This window comes from Oryctolagus cuniculus, chromosome 15, assembly GCF_051225735.1.
Source record: "Oryctolagus cuniculus isolate XC-2025 breed Fujian yellow rabbit chromosome 15, ASM5122573v1, whole genome shotgun sequence".
NCBI classification, from domain to species: Eukaryota; Metazoa; Chordata; class Mammalia; order Lagomorpha; family Leporidae; genus Oryctolagus; species Oryctolagus cuniculus.
Window position 1 is genome coordinate 59,425,427 of NC_142881.1, and position 21,638 is coordinate 59,447,064.

Sequence of the window (21,638 nt, forward strand, 5' to 3'; positions counted from 1 at the left end):
TTCTTTCCTCATGTAATAACTAATAATAGCTGGATAAAAATAATATTTTACAGTTGGAAATAGAGTATAACACTTCTCCAACTATTATTAATCCCTTTTTAAATTTTTATCTTTTCTTTAGCATTTCTCAAATTTACTTGTAGGATAAATATCCAGAAGAAAACTGAAAAGCCACTTCTGTCAGTAATTTGCTTATCCTTTATGCAATCATCCACACATTTTGGAATATATAGACAACTAATATTTTTTTGTTTTCATCTAACTTCTAATTCTATTCTACTTTCCAACTCTGAGTTTGGTTCCTGCTGCAGGCTCTCCTGAACTATGCCTCACTCAGCAGTTTTTAGTTCCCCCAGGTGCCTTAAGAACCCACATCTAAAGGTCATATTAGTCTCAATTTGATTTGAGGCTTAAAAAAAATCTTTATAATAATAATGTTTAACAGAGGAAGGAGATTGAATGGCTGATGATCCAAGAAGAAAAATCAAGCCTGGAGATGGAGATATGGTAATCATTCATCTGCACTATACCTTAATTCCTGAGACTAGATGGGATTTCCCAAGATTAACCTCAGAGGGTGATAAGGCAGCCAAGGATAGTACCTGTCAAAAACCACCACTGTGAGATGCAGGAAGAGAAGAAAAGTTGTGAAAAGAAACTCTATCCTCCTTGGCCTTTTCCAAATTGACTCCCATTTACTCCATTTTACTCATGTTGTAAAACAAGCCCTGCAAAGCTGGCACAAAGAATACTTACTTATAAAATTACACATAAAATCTAATAGAGTGCCAATTATTTATTAATTAATTATTGTTATTTCATAGAAAAACACTGTTCTCTGTGGAATTCTGCTTTTCCAAACCAAATTTCAGAGAGCTGCTGTGAGAGGGACCAAACAGATTGCCCACCACAGTAGGCGTAGGCATTTGGCCTAGCAGTGAAGATACCCACACCCCATATTGGAGTGCCTGGATTCAAGTTCTAAATCTGCTCCTTTTTCTAGCTTCCTGCTAATAAACAGCAAGTGGTTGGGTTTCTGACACCCATATGAAGGACCTGGATTGAGTTCTGGGCTCACAGTTTCAGCCTGGTAGAGAGCCCTAGCCATGTGGGCACTTAGAGAATGAACCAGTAGATGGAAGCTCGCTCTCTCTCTCTCTCTCTCTCTCTGCCTCTCAAATAAGTAAATAATAAATAAATAATAAAAATGGATAAAGAGTTACTAAGTCCACACACTTCTTTTTAGCAAATTGAATCCATTTCACTAATGGAAGTCATCAATTCCAATTATAATGATAATTTACAATTAGAAAATACAGAAACATAATCCTAAAATGCAAGATGTTTAGAGCTACTTCCCAAGTTGCAACAAACATTTAATAGAGAAAAATGAAAGGCCCACTAACTCATATTAATAAACTGTGTATGGATTTTTAAAGGACTGGATACAGGATGGTTAAAGGATAAAATATTAAACTAAAGGCAAAAAAGTATAGTAAGTTAAAAAATAGAAACCTCTGAGTCTTGTTCCCACAGAAGACTTATGGAATTGTGCCAACCTGCTTCATTCCAGAGCAGAGAGCCATTCAGTTGCTGAGGCTATATTAGAGAGGGAGGAAGGAAATCCTGTCTCCCACACTCTGTTTCCAAAGATAATAACAGAAAATAGAGAGCGATGCATTTCAATACCAAGTAGCCATGTTTATTTTACTCCTGTCACCCACTGACTCTGAAAATCAGGTCTACCGACTTTGCATAATAAGGCAATAGAAATATATATGCAAAAATAAGGAAAGTCAATTTTGTTACATAGTATTCCTAAATTATCCCCCCAAAAAAAACTGCTTTAGTCACTAAATTTAAACCATAACATCATTCCCAACAGGCCCCTAATCTCAATCAAAAGAATGAAGCTCACCACAAAGGTAAAATAAATTGTCATAAATGCAATGAATCACACATTTCACCTACTCTAAATAACCCTGCCCAAAACTCTAAGTAACTTACATGCTCTCTCTCCCCCCTCACACACACATACCCCTCAAGCCAACCTTCTTTTTTCCTCCTTGATCTTGGGAGCTCATAATTAGACTGACACAAAAGTCGTACCCTCAGTTCAAGGCACATTGGTGGAACTAAATCATAAAAAGCCTGCTTTTTTTTTTTTATCATATTCTGTATTCCCATCCTTGATGCTATTCCCCTCATCCCTTCTTATAGTAGCTAATGAGTACCTTTTCCAATCAACATGCCATGATAACTTTTTGTAACATATATCTCTACAGTAATACACATATAGCTTCATATGTATATGGATTTTTAAATTTACACAAACAGTATTGTACTTCCCATCTCTTTCTGCTTTTCTTTCCTTATTCAACATCATGTTTTTGCAGTTTTTTCATACTGAATTATGCTGATACAGTAAACACTACACTTTTGCTCACTCAGCACTCCATGCCTTTCTCTGCTTACAGAAGCAGAATGTTGGATTTCCCAGCCTTCTTTGCATTCAGAATGGCATGTCAAGAATTCTGGCCAATCAGATACCACCCAATGTTTGCTGAGGGCAAAGCTTTTGCTCCCTCTATAAAAGAAGTCACACATGCTTGCCATAGCCCTCAGTCTTTCCTTCTCCTGACTGTATTATGATGCCTGGAAATAAAACAGTATGACCAAAAAGCTGAGGAGGGAAAATGACAGGACAGAGCTACAGAGCTTGGATCGTTGATGTCACCTGCTCTGAAATTCTGACACCAGACTTCAGTTTCCAACTAATATAATGGGTTGTTTTTCCCTTTATTTTCCATTCTACCAGACACATTTATAATACATTTTATCAGCCCATATCCCTATTCAAGAACATTTATGTAATATCCAACTCTTTGCTATGGAAAGCAATGTTGTAATAACCATTCTCATATGTGCCCCTCTGAGAACCTATCTCAGAGTCCTTCTGGGATATAACATTATTATAAACTGAATTGTGTCCCCCTCAAAATTCATATGTTGAAGTCTTAACCTCAGTATCTCATAATATGACTGCATTTGGATATATAAGGCCTTTAAAAGGGTGATAATGTTAAAAACAGGCAATTAGTATGGGCCTTTATTTGATCTGATTCAAGTCCACAAAAGAGATTAGGAAATATAGAAGACAGATCAAGGATGTGCACTCAGAGGACAACTATGTGAGAGAGGTGGCCATACACAAGCCATGGAAAGAGGCCTAAGGAGAAATCAAAACTGCCAATACATTGATCTCACTGGATAAACCTGCATTTACCCAACAACTACTGAAGTAAGCTAATCATCTTTTCATTTATTTTTTCATCATAACAGTCTTCTTCTCTGTGATTTAACTCTTCACATATCATTGATCCTATCAGATTATCTGATTGCTTATTTTCTCCCTAATAATTTTTTAGCTTTTTTATAAAATCCTACACTGATCTGTCTTTGTCAAACGGTCTACAAGTCAGCTATTTCCATCCACATCACACTACCCTAAAACTCAGTGGCATTAGAAAATATTTATTCATTTATTTTACTTCTAGCCTCCAGAATAGTGGGAAAATAAATTTCTGTTTAAGCCACATGGTCTGTGGGAATTTGTTATGATTTGTTATGACAGTACTAGAAAACGAATTCAAATCAGAAGTAGAATTTCTGGATCAGATTGTATCTGACTATTCCATTTCAATAAATATTGCCAAATCAATTTTCAAAAAATCCCAACCAGCAGAGTACATGGGTTTACCTGTTCCCATTTCCTCACTAGTACAAGATATTGCTGGGGCCAGTGTTGTGGCATAGTGAGCTAAGCCTCTGCCCACAGCATGGGCATCCCATGTGGGTGCCAGTTCTAGGCCCAGCTGCTCCTCTTCTGATACAGCTCTCTACTATGGCCTGGAAAAGTGGTAGAAGATGGCCCAGGTACTAGGGCCCCTCCATCCGCATGGGAAACCCAAAGAAGCTCCTGCCTCCTGGCTTCAGATCCTCCCAGCTCAGGCCATTGCAGCCATTTGAGGAATGAACCAGTACGGTTGGAAAACCTTTCTTTCTGTCTCTCCCTCTCTGTAACTCTGCCTCTCAAATAAATTTTTTTAAAAAAATACTGCATGACATTTTAATTTCTGTCCACATAGAGGTACAACTGGATCTCATTGCTGTTTAAATCCATACTTCTGATTATCAATGTAATGAGCAATCTCTCTTTAGGTTGATTAGCCAGCCATTCAAATATCCTTTCTAGGTATTGCTTCTTTATAGTCTTTCCCTATTTTTCTCCTAGGCTACCTGTCTTTCTTAATGATTTCAAAGAATTATCCACATATTCTAAATATAATCCTTTGTCAATAATATTCCTTGAAAATATCTTCTCCTTACTTTCTATATCTTTGTCTAGAATACCCTCCCTTGAATATTTGTCCATCCGTATACAAAAATTCTATTTTCTTCATATTCTTACAAATAAGAGGTCATTGCCAGACATTAATTTTTACCAAACAGTAAGTATAATAAGGCATCCATTTTTGTATTAATTTGTATTATCCAATAACTAGTGAGACTGGTTGTTTTCTTTTTTATTTATTTATTTATTTATTTGGCAGGCAGAGTTATAGACAGTGAGAGAGAGAGACAGAGAGAAAGGTCTTCCTTCCGTTGGTTCACTCCCCAAATGGCCGCCATGGCCAGTGCTGAGCCGATCCGAAGCCAGGAGCCAGGTGCTTCCCCGTGGTCTCCCATGCGGGTGCAGGGCCCAAGGACTTGAGCCATTCTCCACTGCCCTCTGGGCCACAGCAGAGAGCTGGACTTGAAGAGGAGCAGCCAGGACTAGAACCCGGCACCCATATGGGATGCCAGTGCAGCAGGTGGAGGATTAGCCAAGTGAGCCACGGCGCCAGCCCCTGGTCATTTTCTTTTTAATGAGTTACCTTCTCACATATCATTGACCTTACCTATGGTTCATATTTCCCTTACTAATTTTAGGAGTTCTTTATAAAATAGTATATTAAATCATTTTCATTAAGTGGTCTATTTCCACAATAACATTATATAATAAACAATCCTAAAACTCAATGGCATAGGACAATATTTATTCTCTTGCATAAATTTCAGGTTGGATGAGAAGTGGCCAATTGAGCATAGATATGGCTGAGTTTGCTCCAAGTTACAGTTTTGGGGTTCAGATATGCTCCACACTTTTCTCATCCTACATGGACAAGCAGGCTACCTAGAGCAATGTTCTTCTCATGATAACGGTGGAAATACAAGAGGGGCAAGTAGAAATACGCTTTGCCTCTTAAGGTTTAGTCTACAATCTGGCATCTGTCTCTTCTGCATATGTGCCAATAGGCAAGCAGTCACATTAGCAAGTCTAACACTGATGAAGCCAGGAAATATACACAGTCTCTAGTAAAAAGAAATGCAAAGTTATATGACAATAGCATGGACACATGGAGAGAATAAGGGGTAGTAACAATGCAACCCACTTCATGTGAGTGAGTTTAAAGATTTCTTCTCTATTAAAGCTTTCATTTATCATCTTTTATGGTATCTTTCTCACAAAGGAAGTTTTTAATGTTGATGTAATCAAATAATTCAGTCTTTTATTTTATGGTTATGATTTTGGGCTCTTAAATTATTTTCTATCTTAAAATAATAAATACACATATATTTCTGCCTAGAAAAGTACAAGCATAATAATCAACAACCAATATATTTTACAATTAACATAGATATTAATATAAGATCACATAATATAAACTAAGGGGCCAGGCCAAAGTTAAATAAGTAATCAAATTTAAAAATGCTTAACCAAGGATGACTACTTATTATAGATGAGTTTCTGAGCTGGGTCTTTAAAACATATTAATGATACAAGTTTGTAAAGAAGAAAAAGATGCAGGTATCATAATCACAAAACTTGATATTCTTTCATAAACAGACCTGTATTGATTTATGAAATGTATTCAAAACTGCAAAGCACAAAACCTTCGGAAAGTACAATCTTCTGAAGTCAAGCCATCTTGGAAAAACAAAGAACAAACTTTCACAGAACTTAATGATAAAATAATATATGCTATGATGTCATAGCTGTAAAATTTACATGTATATTTGGTAATAGTAGGATCTACTTCAATAGTTTTGAGTAAAGTGAGGTTATACCTATTATTTTTTTCAAATTTTAAGTGCCAGATCATCAGAGTGTCTACTATGTCTCTTGTCACTCAAATTGTTAAAAAATTCTGGGGCTTCTCAACCTACAAGCCTCAGAGAAAAAATACAAAAAACCGATTAGAATAAAAGGGACCTCTTTTGAAGGATGCTGATGTTCTCCTGGCACAAGGTTTACTGAGGACAATCGTCCAGTGTGACATTTCCTCCTGCTGTTCACTTGCTGCAGCAGATGCTGTCACATGTCACAATGATTCTTCAAGACAGAAGTAGCTTGTTCGCTCAGAACTATGGCATGGCACCCATGCCTTCAGCTTTTTAGCTTACCCAGCATAGTGGCTGGGTCAGGAGGGCCTTCCACCTCAGTTACACAGGTACCGGAGACAACCACTTATGGAGTAATGCAGGTCTGAAGGGGGTTCTATGTTAAGGGTCCTTGATGTTCTTTCTCACTAGTAAATCTTAATCAGGACCAGTTCAATCCAACAACAACACAATCTTTCTAATGACAGATCTACTGTAAAAGGACGGTGTCCAGGTCTTCACTATTTTCCTCTCTATAGGTCTGAAGTCCCCCAGACCCTTTGCAAATTTCCTCCAGTCTTCACAGCACTAAATAGCCCCATAGCTGAAGGAAGACAGGGAAAGGCAATGTTTCCCTGTCACGGAAAAAAGATCCTATTACAACAGTATATGAGAACAAAATTATAAACAGTCATTTATGATTTATAAACATGGGCAGAAATTTTCCCTTACTTTATGTTCAGAATAAAATAAAAGTCACTCTCTTAACTTTGAATTTCAGATAAACAATGAATAATATTCTGGCATCAGTATGTCCTATGCAATATTTAAGACATACTATATATATGCAAATTTATTGTTTACTTGAAATTCAAATCTAATAAATCTAACCTGTATTTTTGCTTGTTTAATCTGGCCACTCTACATTATCTACTTCATAAATGGAACCAACTGGGGGAAGAGGTGAATGAAACTCCCTTGTGTCGAAATTCACAGCAGTCACAGAGCCAGACCATTTTATCCCACCTGTGCGTCTTTGCTTCCTATCAGAGACTTGAAGTGGGTACAGCCAACCAAAAAGTTAGTCACACCTTCCTTATTGCACAGGAGCTGCTTGTAAGACAGCCAGTGAAGTTTCCTGGTCATCTCCCATCAATGAATTTCTAACTATGCTCAGTCAGAATATTTTAGTTCCCAGAAATGCAATATAAGAGGAAAGGAGACTAGGAAACAATGACATATTGTTCCCCAGGATGTGAGAGTCCCATATCCCAGACATAAGAAAAACACTGGCATTGGGGTACTCTGGAGATTAGGTGTAGGCATCACTTTTAGAAAAGTGAGTCCACATTGCTTCAAATTATTTGTAATTAAATTTGTCTCCAACTAGAAGAACAAGTAATAGGAAATAGAGAAAGAGTTGCCCCAATGGATATATATTTCATGTAGTCCAGAAATTTAACAGGATATTTGCCACTGATTTTAAGTGATACCAAAGTTAATAGTGATGGAGCTGGGCCGGCGCCACAGCTCAATTGGCTAATCCTCCGCCTGCGGTGCCGGCGCCCCGGAGTTCTAGTCCCTGTTGGGGCGCCGGTTCTGTCCCGGTTGCTCCTCTTCCAGTCCAGCTCTCTGCTATGGCCCAGGAAGGCAGTACAGGATGGCCCAAGTACTTGGACTCTGCACCTGCATAGGAGACCAGGAGGAAGCACCTGGCTCCTGGCTTCAGATCAGCGCAGCGCACCAGCCTTAGCAGCCATTTGGGGAGTGAACCAACGGAAGGAAGACCTGTCTCTCTCACTGTCTAACTCTGCCTGTCAAAAAAAAAAAAATAGTGATGGACCAGCTGAAAGAGAAGATATATATATATATATATATATATATATTATTTAGTACAAACATCAGTTCTAAATAAATCACTTTCAGAAATGTTTAAATAGAAAAAATTCCAAAATTCAAATACTCTATCACATAAAAGAGGCAGATGTCTTAAAGCTGCAAGAGGAAATTATCTCCAAGACAAAACAAAGTTGAGAACACATCTACAATGTGTTCTCAGTGAAATATCCAAAACACCAGTTCTGGAAAAGAAGTGATAAAAAGGCTAAATAAAATGAAAGAAAGTTTATTGAAGTAAGAGACTGAGATTAAAACATACTTGGCAAGGATTTAAACATTTAAGAATTGGACAAAGCCAAAAAGACAGTAAAGTCATTAAAATGTGAATTGGAAGAATCATTGCTCTCCTTTATATTCTGCTGTCTACCAGTAACTTCGTCACTCAGAGAGCAAAAGAAGCCAAGAATGGAACTGCTATCCTGGACTTAATTCTTACCAACAAAGAGGAATACGTTGGTGAAGTAGAAGTGACAGGAACCTTGAGGGAAATTGAACATGTCACCTTAGAGTTCATTACAGCCAAGAAAGAAAACACAGAACAAAGTAAGACAAGTATTTTAGATGGTTTGGCAGTTCAGAGAAAATAGAAGAATGTCCCAGAGCCAGATTCTAAAATGAAAGATAGGCCAAAAAATAAAGTTCACTACTACAATCACAAATGAGGAAAAATGAGAAAGAATATATACAAATAACTCAGTGTGGTGTGCAAAGAGTTTCTAAAGAACTGAGTTTTTAAAAGAACACACAAAGGAAGAGGAAGGGATAATGATAAATACATCCACATAGCATTGCCTATTAAAAGAATGGACCAAACCCAGAATGAAAGAAGTCTTATAAAAAAAAATGTATAGGCTGTATGTAAGGATGGAAGGATAAGAAGGGTACAACTCCTCTCCTCCATCCTCAGGCAAATTTCACAATGTTAACAAGTGACAGAGGAAGCAAATGACAATACTTCTACTTTGCTTTCATCTTGTATACCAAGAAGAATGGTCTTTAAAATGGAAATACTGTGCCAACAATCTTAAAAGGAAATTGATGAACAGGAACAGAGAAAGGATAGGAAGGGAATACTTAACTATTTTGATAAATGTCCACTTCTGGGTGTATCCTAGGTTGATCCAGGATACTTTTGCTCTCAATGGGATATTTGGCAAACTCTGGACACATTTTTGTTGTCACATCTTGGGAGCAATGACCCTGGCATCTAGTGGATAGATGTGGGGAGCAATCCGGACTAGACTAAGTTGCTCGAATTAGGACTTATTCTATGCATCTGCTCTCCCACAATATGGCGCTGGGAGAGAAGTAAACAGCTTCCGCACAGCTGCCTCCAGTTCAACCAATTAACTGTAGGACTTGCTCCTGATTGGAGAGCAGCGTACTCAGCCGAGTTGGGATTGGCGGAGGAGGACTATAAAGGAGGAGAGAGACGGCATGCACAAGGAACATCTATGGGGAACATCTAAGGGAACCCGTGCAGCCCCCGAGAAGGCCGGCCGGCGGTGTGCCGCTCCCCTGCGAAAGTGGGGAATGCGGCCAGGGGGAACTGCCCTTCCACGGAGGTGGAAGGGATAGTAGCCAACCCGGGAAGAACCAGCAGCAAACCCGGGGAGGGCCGAGCAGACAAAAGAACAGCGCAGGGTCCTGTGTTGCTCTTCCACGAAGAGGGGGAGCGACATAATGGTGCCGTGACTCGGATAGGAAACCTGACTCGGATAGGAAACCTAGGACGGATAGGAAACTTAGGAGGGAAGAAATGACTCGGATAGGAAACCTAGCTCGGATAGGAAACTTAGGACGGATATGAAACTTAGGAGGGAAGAAACGGGAAGAACTGGGAAAATATCGGAGAGAGAAACTAGCAAACAGCCTAGGGAAATTACCGGAGAGAGAGACTAGCAAACAGCCTAGGGAAAAGCCGGACGAAAAGGGTGCCGGAAGAAGCTATTGAAAGCCTAGGCATAGACTCGGATACGGACTACGGGGGGAAGCTGGGAGAAATCTCTAAGGTCGAAAGCGAAAGTGAAAGCTAGAACAAACAGATTCGGACGCGGACTGTGGGGAGAGGCCAGGAGAAATGAGGGAGGAATATCGTTGGAGGAAAGCTTGGGGAAACATACCGGGTAGAGAAAACTGTTAGGGAAATTGAAGCCGCGGGGGGCAGGCCGAGGCGGAAACGGAAGCCACTTTGGGGTTCTCAAGTTAGCCCGGGAATAGGGGGCGAAAAGTTGAAACCAGAAGCTGAGACGTAAGCCAGATTGGGATCCGTCTGATTAGCCCGGGGAGCAAAGGACGGGAAGCCAAATCATGGGGCGGAGACGTACGCTGGGTTGAATTCGCCAGGCTAGCCCGGGGAACTTGGATTGAATGCTAGTGGTGGAGACGCAAGCTACGCTGTGTTACTCGCGGAAGCCGCCGCGTGCAGAGAGAGCACGGGGCGTGAATAGATAGGGAACGCTGGCGTAGGCCGTGGTTCAGACGCGAAAGGGTTAAGCGTGGAGACCGCGGAGCGCGCGAAGCCGAGCCGCGCAAAGCCGGGAAGCTGCGCAGATGAGAGAGGCGCGCGGGCTGAAGCGGCGCAGAGCCGGGAACCCGCCGGCGGGGCGAGGTGCCGGGAAGCTGCGGGGATAAGAGAAACAGAAGTTTTAGAAGTAAAGTGAGAGAAATAGGAATGCTGGAAGATAGAAGTAAAATGGGAGAAATAGGAATGCCCGGAGATAGAGAAATAGAGAGAAATAAGGCCTCCCCTCAACATGCCAATTAGAAGGCTTGGATTCGGTCTGCCCGATTAGTGAGGCGATGAGCACCTGGGCGGCTAGCCGCAGGTCACCGAAGACAGGCACGAATTAACATCAGTAAAGCTTCCCCACAATGCAACAATTAGGAGGCTTGGATTCGGTCTGCCTGATTTAAGGCGGTAAGCGCCAGCAAAGCTCGACCAGAGTATGAGCTGCAGGTCACCGAAGATAGGCACGAACCAACACTAATAAGTCTCCCCCACAATAAGGCAATGAGAAGGCTTGGATTCGGTTTGCCTGATAGGTTTTGTAAGCCCCTGCGGGCAGAGCAGAGCATGCGCTGCAGGGCACCGAACACAGGCACGCATCAGCGCCTAAAAACCTCCTCACAATGGCGAAGAGAGGACCCGGATTCGGTTTTCCTGATTGATAGGACTTGTAAGAGCCTGTGGCAACTCTAGCAAGTACAGCAGAGTGTGTGCTGCGGGACACCGAAGACAGGCGCGTATCAACGCCAAAAAATAAAAAGAAAGGGGGATCTGTGGGGAGCAATCCGGACTAGACTAAGTTGCTCGAATTAGGACTTATTCTATGCATCTGCTCTCCCACAATATGGCGCTGGGAGAGAAGTAAACAGCTTCCGCACAGCTGCCTCCAGTTCAACCAATTAACTGTAGGACTTGCTCCTGATTGGAGAGCAGCGTACTCAGCCGAGTTGGGATTGGCGGAGGAGGACTATAAAGGAGGAGAGAGACGGCATGCACAAGGAACATCTATGGGGAACATCTAAGGGAACCCGTGCAGCCCCCGAGAAGGCCGGCCGGCGGTGTGCCGCTCCCCTGCGGAAGTGGGGAATGCGGCCAGGGGGAACTGCCCTTCCACGGAGGTGGAAGGGATAGTAGCCAACCCGGGAAGAACCAGCAGCAAACCCGGGGAGGGCCGAGCAGACAAAAGAACAGCGCAGGGTCCTGTGTTGCTCTTCCACGAAGAGGGGGAGCGACAGATAGAGGCTTGGGATACTATAAAACATACTGCCACATACAGGACAGCCTCCCCACAATAAAGAATTATCTGGTCCAAAATGTAAGTAGTGCTGAAGGTAAGAAAACTTACTCTAATAGAATAAACTCAGAAATGGACACCTAGAAATAGATGATTAGATAGTTATGTGTTCTCTTATAATATACACATACATATTGCAAATACATATATTATCACAGAATTTTTGCTGGTGTCTGAGTAATAATGGAAAATGATGTGGTAACAGAAGACTAGGAACTGACAAATCTCACATATGTGTCAGAAAGTTAGGTCCCAAACCTTAAAAACAGTAAAGTTTATGCAGATTTCTAAAAAAAATGTTAAAATATTAATTAGAAAAAAGAAAAATGTCTTGTGATTCCTTGGTATAGGTTCATTAAAAGCTACTCATGTTAAATTAATTTTCTTGTCTTCCCCTTTTTAATTCAATATGACTAAAGCAGGTAAAGTGGTTTCACTAAAACGTTTTTCAATCTTTTGTGAAATTCTCCTGAACAAGATAAAGAAACGTGAGCGGTCTCATACACTGTTGTTCAGAGCACATTGGTAAAATTTCTTTGGAAAGCACACTGCCAAAAAATTGTACACGCACAGCAAGGGCATTGAGCCTGCTGGTTAAGACACCAGGTAAGAGTCCATGTCCCACACTGGAGTACTGGGTTTGATGCCCAATTCTAGCTCCTGACTCCAGTTTCCTACTAATGCAGATCCTGGGAAGCAGTGGTGATGGCTCAAATTACTAGGTACCTATCACCCAGGTGGGAAACCTAGAGTGAGCTGCCAGTTCCTGGCTTTGGCCTGCCTCAGCCCCAACCATTGTGGGCTATTTAGAGAGTGAATCATCAAATGGAAGACTGATCTCTTTTATGCACACATGCACACAGATAAATAATTTTTAATTATAAATGTACAAATTCTTGGACTAAACAATAACACCTCTAGGAATCTGAATATATGTACAGAGATGCATGTCAAGGATAGCTGTACTGCTTGCAGTAACAAAAAGCTAGGGAAAAAAACTAAATGTTCATCAATAAGGGGGTAGTTAAATACTAAATTTTAATATAGTCTTTCATTAGTATGACTTCAATATGACTAGAGGGAAAGGAAAAACCTTAGGAAACATGTAATATCTAGTCCAGCTTTGAACTAAGACAGTACCTCTTTTGAAGAATCTCGGAGAAGTTGGTTTTATTTCTTTTTCCTCCTTTACCCTCACCCACAAAAACATATACACTAGAAATGAAACACCCCGGGGCCTGTGCTGTGGAGCAGTGAGTTAATCCTCCATCTTCGGCCCCTGCATCCCATATGGACGCTGGTAGTAGTCCCAGCTGCTCCCCTTCAGATCCAGATCTCTGTTATGGCCTAGGAAAGCGTAAGATGTTCCAAGTGCTTGGGCCCCTGCATCTGCATGGGAGACCCGGAAGAACTCCTGGCTCCTGGCTCCTGGCTTCGGATGTGCCCAGCTCCGGCCATTTCAGCCATTTGGGGGAGTGAAACAGCTGATCGAAGACCTTTCTCTCTGTATCCCCTTCTCACTGTCTGTAACTCTACCTCTCAGATAAATAAATTAAAATATTTTAAAAAAGAAAGAAAAGAAAAAGAAAATACCACCAGGTCAGGATTTCATTTGGCTCACTAGTACCTGTCCCAGCACTGAGAACTATGTCTGGCACACAAGTCATCAGAAATGAATGAATGAACGAATTTCAAAGCCCACACTAAAGCAGACTTAACCCCTTTGGAAATCCTGCCTCTCAATCATTCTTTGGGCCCTCCCTCAATAAGTTATCTCAGGGTTCCTCTGCATTGATATGCCTTCCAGGGGCCTCATCAACTGAGACCTAGCAATCCATTTATTATCTAGTTAATTGTACACCTTCATGTACATTCTCTGCCCTCATGCATCTAGGTAAATGCTTAATTGCTGTAATGAAAACTTTGCTACTCAGAGTACAGGTCAGCTATGAGATAAGGCAGTTGTGCCAGGATGTAGATAGAGGATTGCTTCCTAGCATATAGCTGATTTACATTCTCAAACAAGCTCCTTATCTCTTTGCACGGACCAGTAACAAATTGAGAACTACAGACCACACTTTGAATAGCACTAATTTAAAGGAGGGGTCTAATGTGCTCAAGTTCCAATATCTGAGAGTCTTTGTGCACCAGACATTGTCTTCTCCATCAAAACAATTTCCCATTGACAGAAAGGACTTGAAGCAGTACAGGCATATTGGTTAGGATAATAAAAGAGCGGGGGGGGGGGGGGTGAAGTGACAAATTAACTTGACCAAATTTATAATTTTGCATATAGATACTCAAAATCACTTCTCAGAAAATAGAAGTTGGTGATTAAATTGGTAACAGATTACTAGCTGAGTCCCTGGCAGCAATAATGTAGCTAAACACGGTAATTAAGCATGTGAAAATCAGGTGCAGCAGCTAATAGTCCTCTTCAGTCTCAAAACTTCTGCAACTTCAATTATGTCACTTTTAATTAGATTTGTAACTTGGCTAAATTCAGGAGTTCCACCCCATCGTACCATGTCATTTAAAATCCAGTAACCAAGCAAGAATCAAAAAATCATGCTTTTTGAGTCTCTGGACTAACATTCCCATGAGCCAATGATCCATAAATAAACACTATTTTTAAGTCTTCATTACAAAGCACATAGTTTCTCTCCAGGCAATACTGGGCTGCCAACTTCTTTTCTTAAATCTTAATCCCTTCTATTCCAAAGAAAAAAAATAGGAACACACAAATAGACGTTCATAGGGAATAGAGAATGGAACTCCCATTTGTCCATAGCTATAACTGCCCTCTAAATATCACTGACAAGTAAAGCTCCACAATTTAAAAACATTTTTAATATGAGCAGAATATATTCTTTAAGAATTCCTAACATCACACTTCGTTTCTGACTAATAACATTAACATCTGTACTGTCTCCACTTTGATTTCTCTGTAACAGCCACCACCTCCAATAATTTATCTCTCACTATTTCCTTAGCCCTTTTCCCTTCAACATATTCTGTCTTTACAACTATGGCTCCCATATTCAACAAAATTTAAACTTGTTATCTTTCATGACTCTCAGCTTCACCACATTTTATTCCATTCACATGTTTTCCTAAATAGAAAAATGCAATACTGATTTTCTGTCCCTGCATGTGCCCTTCCTCTTTTTTCTTTCCACTCTGCTGTCAGTAATTTTTTCCAAATATTTTCATTTTCCCAAAGTCTTACTATAACTATAGTATTTATTCTTCCTATTTCTACTATTTCTTTGTCATAATTAGTTTTTTAAAAGTTCACATAAATCAAGACTTTTTATAAATGGTTTTCTATCAAAAGTTATTTATAAATTCCATTGTTCTACAGTCCCAGGTAACAAAGGTGGTCAAAAATACTATCTACTAATTCAAGCAGAGGTGAAGCATCTTCAATTCTGATGTAAAGCTTTGTTGAAATCTGTGAAAGTTTAAGAGTTGAAATTTTGTAAGGAGAAAAACAGTATATCCTTCCAAATATTTAGGACACTGCCTGATAACAATGCATACCAGGGACACTTAATAAATATTTCATTTGGTAGATGAGGAATTTTATAATGTTTTAAAAGAAGAAAAACAGTACAAACACATCTTCTTAAGAGTCACAACCTTTGACTTCAAATGTAATGGTCTCTAATCCAACAATTCCACACTTAGAGATTACGAATTATGTTAAATATAAAAATTACATACATACATACATATTCATAAATAAATGCACAAAGTTGTGTACCATGGTACCTAGATATTCAGCAATAATTATAAAATTATATTCATTCATTTGGAAGAGTGTTACATAGCAACTTAAAATAGAATCAATGTAGACTACATAATATTACATGGAAAACATTTTGGATAAAGTTAAACAAAAAAGCAAAGCTCTAAATTGTGCCTCCAGTGTTATTGAATTATTTTTAAAAGCTATGAAGAAAAAAAAACTGTAAGGAAATACATCAATGAGATTACAGGTAATTTTTCTTTGTGCTTTCAAAATTCCTACAATGAGCATTTATTACTTTTATAATGAAAAAAGTAAATTTTATGGGGCCAGCACTGTAGCGCAGCGGGTTAATGCCCTGGCCTGAAGAGCCGGCATCCCATATGGGTGCTGGTTCTAGTCTCGGCTGCTCCTCTTCTGATCCAGCTCTCTGCTATGGCCTGGGAAAGCAGTGGATTATGGCCCAAGTTCTTGGGCCCCTGCACCCGCATGGGAGACCTGGGAGAAGCTCCTGGCTCCTGGCTTCAGATCAGCACAACTCAGGCCGTTGCGGCCAACTAGGGAGTGAACCAGCAGATGGAAGACCTCTCTCTCTCTATGTCTCTCCTCTCTCTGTGTAACTCTGACTTTCAAATAAATAAATAAATCTTTTAAAAAATTAAATTTTATTATAAAATTCCAATCTTTCACTCAAGAAAGAATAAGGACTCAGACGATGTATAGAAGATAAAAATCAGAAAGAACAGTGACTATATAGCCTGTATATTGGACACTGCACAAATTTGCCATCTGCTACTATTAGGTTATTTTTTTTTAGTGGGTGTTGAAATTTTAATAATATATCCAAACATGTCATTCAGATTTGATTGCTAATAATATACAACTTCAAATTATAACTGTTCTCAGAAAAATATATTGGCCTTTTGGTCTGTCTAAATAAGCTAGCCACAAAACCAGAACCAAGGCTAACTTTAAATCCCATTTCTTCCCATGGTTGGTTTTAAGCAAGTCACTGAATCTCATATATCTCCAAAGATGTTTCCACAGTCTTCGCATCTATCAGTGACTCAAAGCCTCTAGAGTCAACAAACTTCCTGGAGCCTGGCCTCAGAAAGAATCTGCCCACAGTCACCTACACTCTATTGGATAGAGACGTTCTCTTTATGTGATTATTACATTCCACATCCACTCTATACGGTGATTTTCATGTGATCACAAATGATGGTCAGTTTTGACAGCATTCCTTAACCTCCTAATATCACTGCCAATAATAAACCAATTTATAAGACAAATATTAAATTCTGAGATCAATGCATTTGTCACTATCTCATTTGAAACAGCTTCCATTTACTGTGAACAGCTTTGATTCAAGGCAAAATCCTTTCAAACATTTTCCATCCCTCTTTCCTTTCCCCAGTCCCATGCCAAAGCATGAGCATCCAGGCCATATCTTATCTTTTCCTGCACAGAATCCAATAGGCTTTTTATAGCCAGAAACTCTCTGAATGCAAAGCACGACCTTGGCTAGTAGCTTCCCCTGGCACTACTTTGAAAGTTATTTATAACTTTAAAATTAGCGTGAAAGCCCACATTTCTCATCAGAACTAGTCAAAACATTCTATTTTATACATAGTGCGATCTTCTTTAATCCAGAAGGAAACCACACATTTTAAACCTACAATATCTTATTAAAACACAGCTATTCAAGGCAAGAATGAGAATGCACTGAAGTCCAGCTCTTCTCTCCAGTCTTGATTCTTACCTTTCAGTTGCTTCCTATAAAGTAAATATGCTTAAAATTCCGCTCTTGTAGGGAATTTTCCAAAAAGAGGTATGAGGGTGAAAAGAAAGACTTCTTGGCAGTCACGGAGTTATAGAATCCCAAATTGAGAGGCAGTGACAGTGGGGCAGTCACTTTAGCTGAGCACTGTTCACCCAGGATAAGAAAGAAAGGGGAGGTTACAAGCCAGGGTGGGTGGTATCTAATCCTGAACCACTAGTCACTGGCCTCACTGACAACTTGTTACTGAAAATACTTTGTTGAAAAAGGCCAGACACATACTTTGCCTAGAGACCTACAAACATAGCTGATAGGAAGTTCTGAATAAGTTAGATTTGCCATTTCTCTAGTCCCTTTCCAAAATAAGAACTTCTTACATCTAAGTAAAGCTGAAGGCTGGTATTATTCAAAGTGAAAAATGATAAACCAGGGATAACTGGGGCCTAGGAAATCCTCACAGGAAAATATAATTATGTAAAATTCAGCATCTTTGGAAACCATAGAGATAACTATATTAGAGCCACAGGTGACCTCTAAGAGCCTATTTTTCCTCTGAAATTCTGTATGTCTCACACCCTTGCACCAAGCCTTAGACTCTCTGTATCCACTATTTATGAGGAACCACATAATCACTAGTAACAAATTTAAACTGAAGATGTACCAAAAACTCCATAGGTGGAACCATCAAATTTAAGTCACCAAAAGAAAAAAGAAAAAAAAATGTCTTCTCCACCAAAATTTTTTTTCTTTCTGTGGCTATCCTTTTTTATATTCCCCCTTCCCTTTTTTAAATAACCTCTCCTTCAATAACTTAATTCACTGAAACAACTCTGCATATCCTTGTTTATTCTCGATCATTTCAAGTTCTTGACATAATAATGGAACATTTTTGTTATTTTCCTGGACATTGCAGGTACCATTTTTCTGTTTTCCTTCTAAGAGCTTCTAAAGTAAGAGGTGGTAACTCAGATATGAAGTGCTCACTCAAGTCCTATTGTTAAAAGGCTGAATTTAAAATAAAAAAGAAAGAATTCACATATTTGCTCTCCAGATACTCTTTAAACAAATATCAGGGACCCTAGAGGAAAGGCAGGGCCCAGGGATCATCAAGAAAGAATCAGGAAAGGGTTTTAGTTTCATATAACTACCAAGGAAACCTAAAAAGTAACAGTATTTTATGTAATTTCCTTTAAGATGTGTGTAAGTGACATTACATTTATCTCAAGAGTCTTCATGGCTAATATATTGTCCCTCCCAAGATTTTTTATAAAGCAGCTTTTTCCCCCTGGAGAATCTAGGAATAGCCTCTTTTCACAGACAAACAAAGAGTAAGTTTTATGTCTCTCAATCCATCTTTTCTTGAATAAAGAAATCACTTGACACTTGGAAAACAGCTAGTTTAGTTTTAGAGCTTTAATAATGAATGTTTTCCAAATTCACACTGTTGAACTGAGCCCAAGATACGACACCCAACATTCAAGTTCTAATCTAAATCCAGCTGCCCTTCTATAAAATCACAGTCAGTTATTATTTACCTGCTCTGTATCTCTCCTTTCCATCCTCAAAATAAAGATGAAAATTCCTATTCTTTCTACTTTTCAGAGGATATGTGAACCAAAGGGATAAAATCTGAAGTACTCCAAATTATTACATTGAACCCCTCAGAGACCCAACATAATAAAACTTATTACAGTAATTGATATTATCAAAATAATATTATAAATATCTGAAATATAATTTTAAAGAGCTTTTGTTGAATAGTTTGTTTTTTAATTCCCTCATAAAAACATGTGCAGCCTCCAAGATAGATTTTAGCTGAAGTATTTCCCACTGTAGCCACAAGAGGTCCTCTCCTAGCAATTCAAATCACGTTGGACTGGTTGTACAGGGGCTCCATGGCCTTCTGTATTTATATCTATTTGCTAACAAAAACACAGATCACCTATGTCAAATTTCTATAGCTAACCATAGGGTAGCAAACAAAACCAGAGAGATCTGGCTTTCTCTGTGTGATCACTGAGGCATGCTGAACACTAACTAGTTCCTATAAACAACACAGCCACTGCATTTTGCATCCTGGCCCCCTTCCAGATTTTCACAGTAATTCCTTCTTGTCACCTTGCCCAGTCTTGTTCAGTATTTATTCTTTCTCTCTATTTATTTATTTGTTTCTTTTCTTTATACTTTTCCAACTTGAAAGTTTTGGCTCACATTCTTCTTGCAAGCAAACAAAGGTTAAGAGTAGAAGAGCTGAAAATGAGACAGATAGAAAAAGAGGAAAAATAAATCAAGGCCATTAGTAGCAAATCCTCCCAAGGTAATCAAAATGTGTTTTTAGTTCTGGGCTTCAGAGCTGGTCCCAGACAAAGTCATCCAACTGCATGTACTGAGAAGCCCATTAATGCAGAGCCCTTGCTAGGAGCCAGCTGAGAAATTAGAGGAAAAAAAAAGGCCTCCAAAAAGAAAATAACTGTTTCCCTATTATCATACCCTCATGGAAAATAAGCACTTCCGGGTGTTCTTTAATCAGAATTGAATACAGTTTCTTCTTATTAAAATCCCTTAAAGAATGAAAATAGCTTATGCATGAACCATGAGTCCATTTTTTTCTATACATGATACCTCCAAAATATTGGCAATCTCAGTTTGTACCTTTAAAACTGTCACTTCCCAAACAGCTACAATTTTAAGGTGATATTTAAAACTAGGGATAATTCCTGCTCATGATAATTAAACTATTTTATTTAAAGTACATGTGGTAAATATCTCCGGTACCTTGTCAGGAGTTTTAGATGAATTTAAATTAATCTGCTCACAATTCAAAGGTCTAATGATTTTACTCTCCTTTCCCTCCTACTCCTATTATTTGCTGCCAACCAACGCTTCTACCTCACTGAGGGAAACAGAAACCATCTAGAAAGATGTCTCACATCTACCCATCATCAAATACACAAAAACCACCAATATCAAACCCCATCATCTCCACCTTCCCACTAATTACAATGCAAGAAGTACCCTTGCTCCTACCAAAGACTGATCTCTACTCTTTACTCTGGATCTCTTCTTCTGCCTTCTCGAAGACTCTGCTCCTTCATTCTACCTGATGTACCACACTACCACCCCTTCTCAAACGAAACTGCAAAATTATGCCGCAGGACCAGACTGAAAAATACCAAACAAATAAAAGCTTCACTTTCACCCTACAGCTCCCTCCAGTTGCAACTCCAATCACCATCCCCACACGTTTCATCTTTGACTCACTCCACAACCCACTTCGTGAGATTTTTCTCTCCTTTCCTGATCTGAAAACAACCTACATGTGGCCAAACCCATACTGTCACCTTAAGGAATATTTCATCCATTCCTATGGCTTTAAATGAGATCTATAATGGGATATTGAGAGGAACTTTTCCTGTTGCCCAGAATTGAAACTAAGACTCAAAATGAAAGAAAAAGAAGCCATCTACATACATTGAAGAATTCCCAATATTTGGGGACGTCTCACTCAACTTACTAAGAGACAGTTTAAAAAAAAAAAAGTTGCATGCTCTTTCTTTTCTACTCCCTCTCCTAACACTACAGGAAAAATTAGTGGACTTGAAAGTTAGAACAAGAAAAACTATTTCCTCTCCTCTCAGAGATACAAGATCAGAAGTAAATACAATTAGTACCATCACAAAATTGTTCAAACCAAATCCTAGGAGCCATCTTCTATTCATTCTTTTTACTCCTAACTATCAAGAATTTCAATGATCCTACTTCTAAGACTTATCTTTAATACTCATGTTTCACTTATTCCTATATCACCTACCTTAACTACTCCAAAACTTAGAGTCCATAGTCAATTCTCTATATATCTTCTAAATGATCTTTAAGAACAGTTTAGTGAGCTGTATTATTCTTCTGCTTAAAATCATCAAGTGGCTTTCTATTACTCATAACAAAAATCCAAATTTTTTAGACCATGCATGCATGATCTGGTTTTGGCCAACTATTCCCACTTCAACTCACAACTCTCTCCTCTAATTCACTGATTCCAGTTATACTGTCTGTTTATAAAATACTGAATGGTGGGGCCAGCACTGTTGTGTAGTACGCTAAGCATCCAACTGCAGTGCAGGCATCCCATATGGGTGCCAGTTCACGTCCCAGCTGCTCCTTTTCCAATCCAGCTCTCTGTTATGGCCTGGGAAAGCAGTAA

The 21,638-nt window shown here is 39.3% G+C and overlaps 1 protein-coding gene across 1 annotated transcript in view; it reads right to left on the reverse strand.

Annotated features, from left to right (window-relative positions):
* CTNNA3 (catenin alpha 3) overlaps positions 1-17,686 on the reverse strand; it is a 1,694,949-nt gene extending 1,677,263 nt beyond the window's left edge. The window contains exon 1 of the mRNA XM_070057731.2: positions 17,420-17,686. The gene's annotated coding sequence lies outside the window, so the exon portion shown is untranslated. The remainder of the gene's footprint in view (positions 1-17,419) is intronic.
* Between the last annotated feature and the right edge of the window lie 3,952 nt (positions 17,687-21,638).